Source organism: Schistocerca piceifrons, chromosome X, assembly GCF_021461385.2.
Source record: "Schistocerca piceifrons isolate TAMUIC-IGC-003096 chromosome X, iqSchPice1.1, whole genome shotgun sequence".
Lineage (NCBI taxonomy): Eukaryota > Metazoa > Arthropoda > Insecta > Orthoptera > Acrididae > Schistocerca > Schistocerca piceifrons.
Genome location: NC_060149.1, coordinates 585,367,382 through 585,376,499, shown reverse-complemented (window position 1 = coordinate 585,376,499; position 9,118 = coordinate 585,367,382). Strand labels below are relative to the sequence as shown.

The 9,118-nt window shown below is 45.2% G+C and overlaps 1 non-coding gene across 1 annotated transcript; it reads left to right on the top strand.

Moving 5' to 3' along the window:
* The first annotated feature begins 7,124 nt into the window (after positions 1–7,124).
* Trnat-cgu lies at positions 7,125–7,198 on the top strand. The gene has a single exon. It is a non-coding gene; the product is annotated as a tRNA-Thr (tRNA).
* Positions 7,199–9,118: the final 1,920 nt, after the last annotated feature.

The following is a 9,118-nucleotide window of genomic DNA, read 5'->3' as shown; positions in this document are numbered from 1 at the left end:
CGGGTCGGTTCGGTGAGGGATTGCATGGAAAGGGGTGAGGGAACGGGGGGAGGCACGTTCCACTGCTGCTGCTTCGCGCTGCGCAACCCTGCAGGAACGGCGTGCCGATCGATATCTTCGCTTCCCCACGATAAACTGTCGATTCATCGTGCCGTCGCGTCATTACACCGTCAAGTAGCCGCCAGCCGGCAACTCGGTGTTACAGGGATGCAGTTAACTAAACATCAGTTAAGTGAAACTTCTTGGCAGAGTTCGAATCTAGGTCCGGCACACAGTTTTAATCCTCTAGGAAGTTTCATATCAGCGCACACTCCGCTGCAGAGTGAAAATCTCATTCTGGAATCAGTTAAGTGGTTCGTACAGAAAGTACGATTTCTTTGAAACATATGTCGATGACGCCAACAAGTTCATTGTATTACACAGTGACACACAATCATTCACAGTTAATGATTAGAGGCGCGGGTCGTAATGACAGGCTCTAAGACGGAGCCGCCCCATAATATACATTAAAATAAATTTATCAATAACATATTACAGTACTTAAATTATCAGAACGCATTTCGCATATTTCCCACACTGATTTAAATAACGCCGGTCAACGTTTTCAGAATTGTTGATATGTGATATCAAGCAATATTTGTCGAACAGTTCGTAGCTAGTCTTACGGTTGCTCCTTGAAATGCCGCTTAGCTCTATGTAGCAGAGGTCTGGGGGCATGGCTTCATCGGAGTACAGCTCTTATGGGCGTACTGAAGGCTCTGGTCTTTCAGCCTATGGGTGTCCTGCCAGTATGCACACAGTTTTTACTTTCCACTTTTTTACATCAAAAGGGAATGAACAGATTTTGTGGGTCAAATGGCTCTGAGTACTATGGGACTTAACATCTGAGGTCATCAGTCCCCTAGAACTTAGAACTACATAAACGTAACTAACCTAAGGACATCACACACATCCATGCCCGAGGCAGGATTCGAACCTGCGGCCGTAGCGGTCGCGCGGTAAGAGACTGAAGCGCCTAGAACCGCTCGGCCACACCGGCCGGCCAGATTTTGTGAAACATCGCTATCGAATCCCTGTCTCTGTATATCTCTGTTCTGTTTTGATGTGTCCAGGTTCAGTTTTATTATTTTGAATGTTTTTTCAATATTTTTTCGTTTGGCTATTCTACCCACGGTTGGACTGAGTTTGCGAATGTCTCGCCAGAGTGCACTACACTACTGTAATATATAACCACCTAACAAGAGTTTCACGCGAGTCCACAGCGCAATGCCGCAACTTGCAGACTGCAGTTAGCTGCCTCGGCCGCGCTCAGGTTGGCTGATCGTCGTGCGGCGGGGCATCCCCCATCGGCTGCCCCGTTTACGACGACCCTGGCTAAGGCAGACCGACATCCGACGACGACGACGACGACTCAGGCTCAGGAAACGGCACCTTCTGTTACGACGCAAACGGAAAACATCGGAGCGCCTGGACCCCGGCTGCGGCCGGACAGCCCGCGTCCTCCTAGATTGAGGTCCAGATCGGCAACCAGGCAACATAACGCGTGCAGGACTTGTCACATTAGAATCTTACACTCCACCAGGCGTCAACATATACCCTCTGCCGACCGCCGACCGCGAAAAAGACTGCAGGGACCTTGCCGCCAGGCGTGGACTGAAAAGACCTGAAGTAAATAACGACTTATGAGATGAGGACAGTAGGCGCGGCCCGTCCCCAGCGTCGGAAGCCGACTCCGCACAATTATCTGACGACTAAGGCGATAGACTACCATTCCAAACGGTTCGCCAAAAACGAACGGGAAAAAAAGCAAAAAAATTCATAAGAACTCGAACATTCCAACAGGCACCAATACCTGCATTAAACCAGTTCGACCCGCTTCCAGTGGAGAGTGAGTAGATGGAAGTGACGACGCAATCAGCTGCAGAGGACACTGCTGCCACCGCCCACTCTGACCAACCACAGCCACCGAAGGTGCCAGCAGCAAAGATACCATCAATCACGATTCAATATATGGGCAATGTGGAGGTAAAGACACAGGTCTCCGGCCCGATCAAGGCTATATATGAGTGGGAAACGATTAAATACCATTTTGAGACTATGGAGGATCAAAATAAGGCGCTCCGCTTCTTTCAGCAGAGGAAAATCCCGGTTTTGACTCACCAGCCGCCCACGGAAAAATCTCTAAAAGTGATGACCAAATATCTGCTGGCAGAGATTCCAGCGAAAGAAGTGGAAAAAGAACTGCATGCCTGAGGCTTTCCCCAAGCCTATGTCCACCAATTCAACTCTAGAAATGAGAATATTAATCAGTTGGTGGCTAAGCCCTTTTATTGTATCTTTCTGCCTATAGGACCAACAAGTGACCCTACCTACGACCTTCACCATATAATGGGTTCGCGAATCAAGGTGGAAACATACTGAGCTCGGGATGGCCCTCCACAGTGCCAGCGTTGCCTCACTTTCTTTCATAGGGCTAATTATTGTGAGCTACCACCCAGAAGCGTTCAGTGTGGTGACAACCACCAATCACTGTCTTGTACCAAGTCATGCACGCAGTGCACAAACTGTGATGTCGATCATCTGGCTACTTACAGAGGCTGTCCTACGTTCCAGCAATCCCTTCGCACATATATGGCCCAGGGGCATGCTATCCAGGCAAAGGAACAGCAAGCCACCAAAACTCCAACAACACCCATAGGTTTTGAAACCAAGGCATTCCCTTCATTGCCACAACGACAGCCTCCAGCTTGGACATCATCTACCGCCACTCGAATCCCGCAGAGCCACCAACCAGCTGCAACTGAGGCGAGTGTACAAACACCCATGGATGGCTCCGACCTCTCAGGACTTTTCAAGAGTATCAAAGACTTCCCTGCTTCCTTGCAACAATGGGACATCTTCACTACCATCAAGGATATTCTACAAATCTTCAAGGACGCACAAACACCCGCATGAGACTTTTGGTCCTCTTTGAGAGTGCCATGTCTCTGTTTGCACCCAATCACACCCCTGAAGTCGTCTTGACCAGAGACTTCTCACTCTACGTTTTTAATGCTAATGGAATTTTTCGTCGAAAACTGGAACTGGAAGAATTTATACACCGACATCGGATCGACTTTCTTCTAGTCACTGAAACACATATCTGTCTAACCCAGACATTTAAAGTAAACAACATGGCAGGCTACAGGACGGACTGGGCAAAAGGCCGTGGGGGTGGCCCAGCCATTTTTATCAAAAACTCGATCACCCACGCCCACACTGTTCTCCCCCCTCTCCCCATTGGAGACTCCAGAGGCCACTACAGTTACGGATTCCACGTCCTGTGGGATTATTACCTTTCTCACTGCTTATCTGAGTCCTCAGAGGCCCTTCGAGCAGAACGATTTACAATTCATTTTCGACCGATTTCCAAGGTGCTGTTAGGTGGAGAATTGAACGCTAAACATTTCGCCTGGCATCCTCGTCGTACCAGTCCATGTGGGATAAACCTTTACAACATAGAGGAGCGTCTGGAAGCTATAACCTTTGGACCAGAAGACTTGACCCTCGTTCCAGCAAATCCAGCTGACAGCTCAGATGTCCTGGACATCGTAATGTTCCAGAACCCACACCTACATCTTCAGTTACATACCGTCAACGACCTTACATCTGACCACCATCCTGTGCTTGATGTACTGTCTGAGGCCCTGGACTGTTTGCCAAGACCATCGTGTACCACTAAAAATTCGTATCAATTTACGCGATGGCTTAAAAATAACGTCCGTCTCAGAGACGACGTGTCATCTACTGATCATATTGATCTAGCCATCTGCAGTTTGACAGGGAAAATCAAGCGTTCCTTCCAGTGGGCTTCTGTTAGCATGCTGCACTAGGTCTCCCACCAAAACACGTTCTTTCCACTGCTGCAAGAATTGAAATGCCTTACGAACAGGGTGCGACGGCGCTGGCAACGATATACGAATCCGGATGACCACAGGAAGATGAAGAGGCTCTCCAGAGAACTTCTTTGCCCTCCAGTCACGTGACCACTGGAATCTGGTCAGACACCTTCGCCAACTACGGCCGCCGAAACGGCCGCTCCAGGGCCCACAAGGACGGATATGTGACCCACTATGCAAGATCGAAATTTTCGTCCAGGCGTATAAGTCTCAAAACGCCATTGGTGACTTGGTCGATGATGACAACACTGAGAGAATACGTCGCAGAGCTCAGGGTATAAGAGTGTCTCCTCCTCACCTTGAACCACTGGTTACTACACAAGCTGAGGCGAAGATTTTAATCCGCCGCCTGGGAACTCACTCTGCCTCCGGACCAGAAGGCGTTACGAACGACTACCTAAAAAATCTTCCACCCAAGCCCTTTCTGTTGCTCGCAAGCGTTTATAATAGTTGTATGAGGCTGGGCTATTTTCAGGTTGCATGGGAGGTCGCGCGAATCACCACGATCCCAAAACCTGACAAAGACCTTAGTCTACCTACAAACTACCCTCCTATCAGCCTACTTTCCGCCTTGTCGAAGTTCCTGGAACGCCTCAATTTGCGGCACATGAAACCATTTATCCACGATCAGGACATCATTACGCCAGATCAGTTTGCGTTCCAGCCTTCGCTTTCAGCTGAATTTCAACTACAGCGAGTCACAGAGTTCATCGCCTATAATATGAATGTCTAATTATACAGCTGCCATATATTCACACATAGGAAAGGCTGATGACAGTGAGTGGACTGGTATGCTTTTATCAAACTGCAAGACCTGCAAATCTTGCCTGACTATTGTCTATGTATAATTGGCAGCTTTCTCCAACACCGGCAGATAGTGGTTCACATCGATGGGCAATGCTCCAGCGTTAGACGCCTACAGGAAGGTCTCCCACCCATCCAATCTTCGGCCACTACAAGCCATTCGAAACAGATGACTCCGCCTTATCTTAGGAGCTCCAAGATGGGCCCGGATTTCCGACTTTCACGCCGAACTGAACATCCCACGCATCTCCGATCGCATCACACATGCAACGCAGAAACTTTTTCATAGGATCGATGAAGTCAGGCCCACTACCCGGCACCTAAAATATACTGGCTCTATCGCTCCACAACAGTGGCACCGAGTGCGGGTCCTTCGTGCAATCACTGATGCCCTCCAGTAATTCGATCCAACAAAAGTCAACACCTTCCGTAGGGCCACGGGCTACGAGTCCCTCCCCTGCTTACGTCTGAATAAAGCTTGAATAAATCCCTGTACCCAGACATCCCAGAAGTCCAGCCTTAATGCAAGGTAGTACTTTGACTCACCTCACATACACACACACACACACACACACACACACACACACACACACACGCAAAGAGAGCAAAGAGAGTTCCACGAATGATTAGAGGACAAAGTGCGCGTAATATGTCACGTTCGTGAAGTATGTTCCGTTACTCTAGTTTCCCTGCTTGCTGACGGCGTTTGCGGGTAACGTGTGTTATTAGCAAGCTCTTTTTTGTGGATATATTATGCATGAGTTTAGTGAGTATTTCTTTCTTGCGAGTAACTGCAGCATACCACTATTTCGAAAAAAAAAACACAGTATGAACTCAGTGATCAATTTATCAGGTAGAGTTTTGGAACATGCTGTTAGGATGAAAGTGAAGGAACTTGGTGCGCCCAGACCCGATCTAAACATCACTCAAGAACAAGAACAGTGTAAATCCAGACAAGGGTATACACGAAATTTTAGCACAGCAATGTACAATCCAGCTGAGTGGTTGTGAATTGAGAAAAATGCATTTTGCTGTTTCCCCTCTATTGTGACAAATAGTAATGATAACGCCAGACTGAGAGTCGTGTCACACACTTAAAAATTTTACGCAAAGGTGAAAAAACACAATTACAGTGCAACACATTTACATAGTTTTATCTAATTGTCAGTGCTAGGGAAACTAGACATTATGTAGCAATTATATAGTTCTTACCGACTTAATATAAGTGCATATAATGAATATGTAAAAAAAACCGGTATCTGTTGAGTAAACTGATAACAGCATTAAATTTTGCAGGAAATTCGTGCTTGCCTTAAGGGACACGAAAAAACAAAAAATTCCACGACTCCAGGAATTTTTCAAGATCTAGTTGATCTGATGTCAGACCTGGATGGCGTCTGAAAAATTAGAAAACCGCTTTAGGCCTGTCCTAAGCAATTCAAACTTAACTGCTGGAATCAATTTATGAGGTATGCCTTAATCTTACCAGAACTGAAATGTCGAAGAAAAATTTCCACGCAATCGAAGTTTAGGAAACCACTGACTGCAAATTTGTCGCAACTGATCGTAATAATTCACTAGGACTTATTGGGGAAAATAAATGAAAGAATTATTTCCTCTGTACGAACAAAAAGTCACACTAGAGACGATGTAACAACATTTTATATATATACTAAGATACCATCTTAGTATATATATAAACTGTTGTTACATCGTCTCCAGTGTGACTTTTTGTACGTACAGAGGAAATAATTCTTTCATTTATTTTCCCCAACAAGTCCTAGCGAATTATTCTTTCGGACATGACCGAAAGAACAGATACCATCGGTGACCATGCAGCTCGTTAGAAAGAAATTACAATTAAATGAACACCCTTAGATGCTTACAGGTGTTGACATACGTCAACGGGGACAGATGAAAATCTGCGCCCCTACTGGGACTCGAACCCGGGATCTCCTGCTTACATGGCAGACGCTCTATCCATCTGAGCCACCGAGGACACAAAGGAGAGCGCGACTGCAGGGATTTATCCCTGGCACGCCTCCCGCGAAACCCACATCCTCAACGTATTGTCCCGCACTACATTCGTTGTGCCCCCGCCCATTATACTAAGATGGTATCTGTTCTTTCGGACATGTCCGAAAGTACATATACCATCTTAGTATATATATAGCTAAGGCTCACCGGCCACTTGACCATCTTCTTCTTCTGTGCGAATGCACAAACAGTGCCCGAACTCTTACGGGAATCGGCAACGCGCCGCGAGTAATGAGTATAATGGGAGGGGGCACTACGAATGTAGTGCGAGACAATACGTTGAGAATGTGGGTTTCGCGGGATGCGTGCCAGAGATAAATCCCTACAGTCGCGCTATCCTCTGTGTCCTCGGTGGCTCAGATGGATAGAGCGTCTGCCACGTAAGCAGGAGATCCCGGGTTTGAGTCCCGGTCGGGGCACACATTTTCATCTGTCCCCGTTGACGTATGTCAACGCCTGTAAGCAGCTAAGGGTGTTCATTTCATTGCAGTAACAACTGTTGTTCTCAGCGAAATAGAGAAAATGAACGTGAATGAAACACCTGAAAAACTGATAGCTCAGTGTTACGACAGTGCTCCTGTTATGAGTGGAGTTAAAATGAGCATTAAAGAGGTGTATGAAAATGCTCACTTCATTTACTGTTATCCACATCAGTTGAAGTTAATTGTCGAACATTGTGTGACAGGCACTAAGCAAGGGTGGACCTCCTACACCAACAAGGAAGGAATTTCAAACTCTTCCCCCAGTCATTTGAATGCACAGTTGTTCTTGACGAGACAGTGAAGAATTGTATTGATACCTGTCCCCAGTCTGTCAGACGGAATCTCAGATCACGGAGCGCAACCACTATATAAAAATACCAAACGGAAATTGTTGAGTGCACGGGGAAAATTATTGATGATGATATTAATGATTACAGGGCAATAAACAAGGCTATGGGAGTGAAGGGTTTACTGCAAGACGAATATTTTCTCTTATGGTCACATCTCTTTTAATAAAGTCGTGCCTCATTGTGACATGCTGTTCAATCAACTACAACAAAGGAATAGTGATGCAGTTAAAAATGTTGAATATGTATCTCACATTGTAGCTTCTATCACGCGTGTTACGGCCTCACTTGACACTGACGATTACAGGGAACGGGAAGAACCAACTGCAAAACGAGGACGTTTCACTGAATCAAGAATGTTGTATGCACGAAACGTCTGCAACCACATCATGACTCAGATCAGTGACCGATACAGTTTTAATAATCACTTGTGAGATACACAACTGTTTGAACCGTCGTTGTTTTCAAAACATTAACCTGTTTTCCCAGAAAAATAACAGAAAGTAGCTGTTAATTTGTTTAAATTACAGTCTCCAGACTTACGTCGTGAACTGAATGTTACACAACTAAAAGGTTTTTATGAAAGCGTCAGGTGCATTCACCTTGTTGAAGTTTCTTTATGAAAACAATTTGGCAGAAACTTTTCCTGACAGCGTCAAACTTCTGCAGATAATATTAACTTTATCAATGACGACAGGAGAGGCAGAATGCTGTTTCTCTACATTAAAGCGAGTGAAAACATGTGTAATACAATGAATGAGGACTCTGTGCATTTGCGATGTGTTTACTTGAAAAAGGCTATTGAATGAGCCAAATTTCAATGAAATTGGTCATAGACCATTTTGCAGGGCGGAGGCGGAGAAGAACCGATTTCAGTTATAAACAAATAATTTAAGGTAAGCAAAAGTGCGTTAATTAGAAGCAGTTCCTTTGCTATAACTACCAGTTTAGCTTAAGAAATTAAATGCATAAAAAGGGAAGCGACATGTTTAGCCACAGACGTCATATTTTACAAAACGCGTCGTCTTAGTAGGATTTTTGGTGCTAAACTATTACATTTTCCTACACTATAGCACAAGAAACCTTCTAAAAATGCGTTTTGGAGAGATCTTAAAATACACATTTTCCTAATACACCAGTGTAAATACGACAAATATGCTATTTAATTTACATGGCAGTTGTTCGGGTTGCTCATGTCAGCCAATCACAATTCGTGACGTCATGGAAACTTCACTCATAAACGCCTCGGTTTGAGCGTACAATGCATTAAACGTCTGAAGTTTAGAAATGAAAACAACAAAAAATTAAGCATGCAGTGAAGCTAACATACAGAGCATTAAAGATTTCTCCAAAACGCGTCTTTTAGTACGATTTGTTGTGGTTAACTGTTGGGAAATATGACGTCGGAAGATAAATAAGCTACTTATAGTGAGTTTATCTTGGAGTTAGCTTTTGATGCTATGTAATAGCTGATTACGAAACGGAAAGAAGATACATTATGTAAACGTTT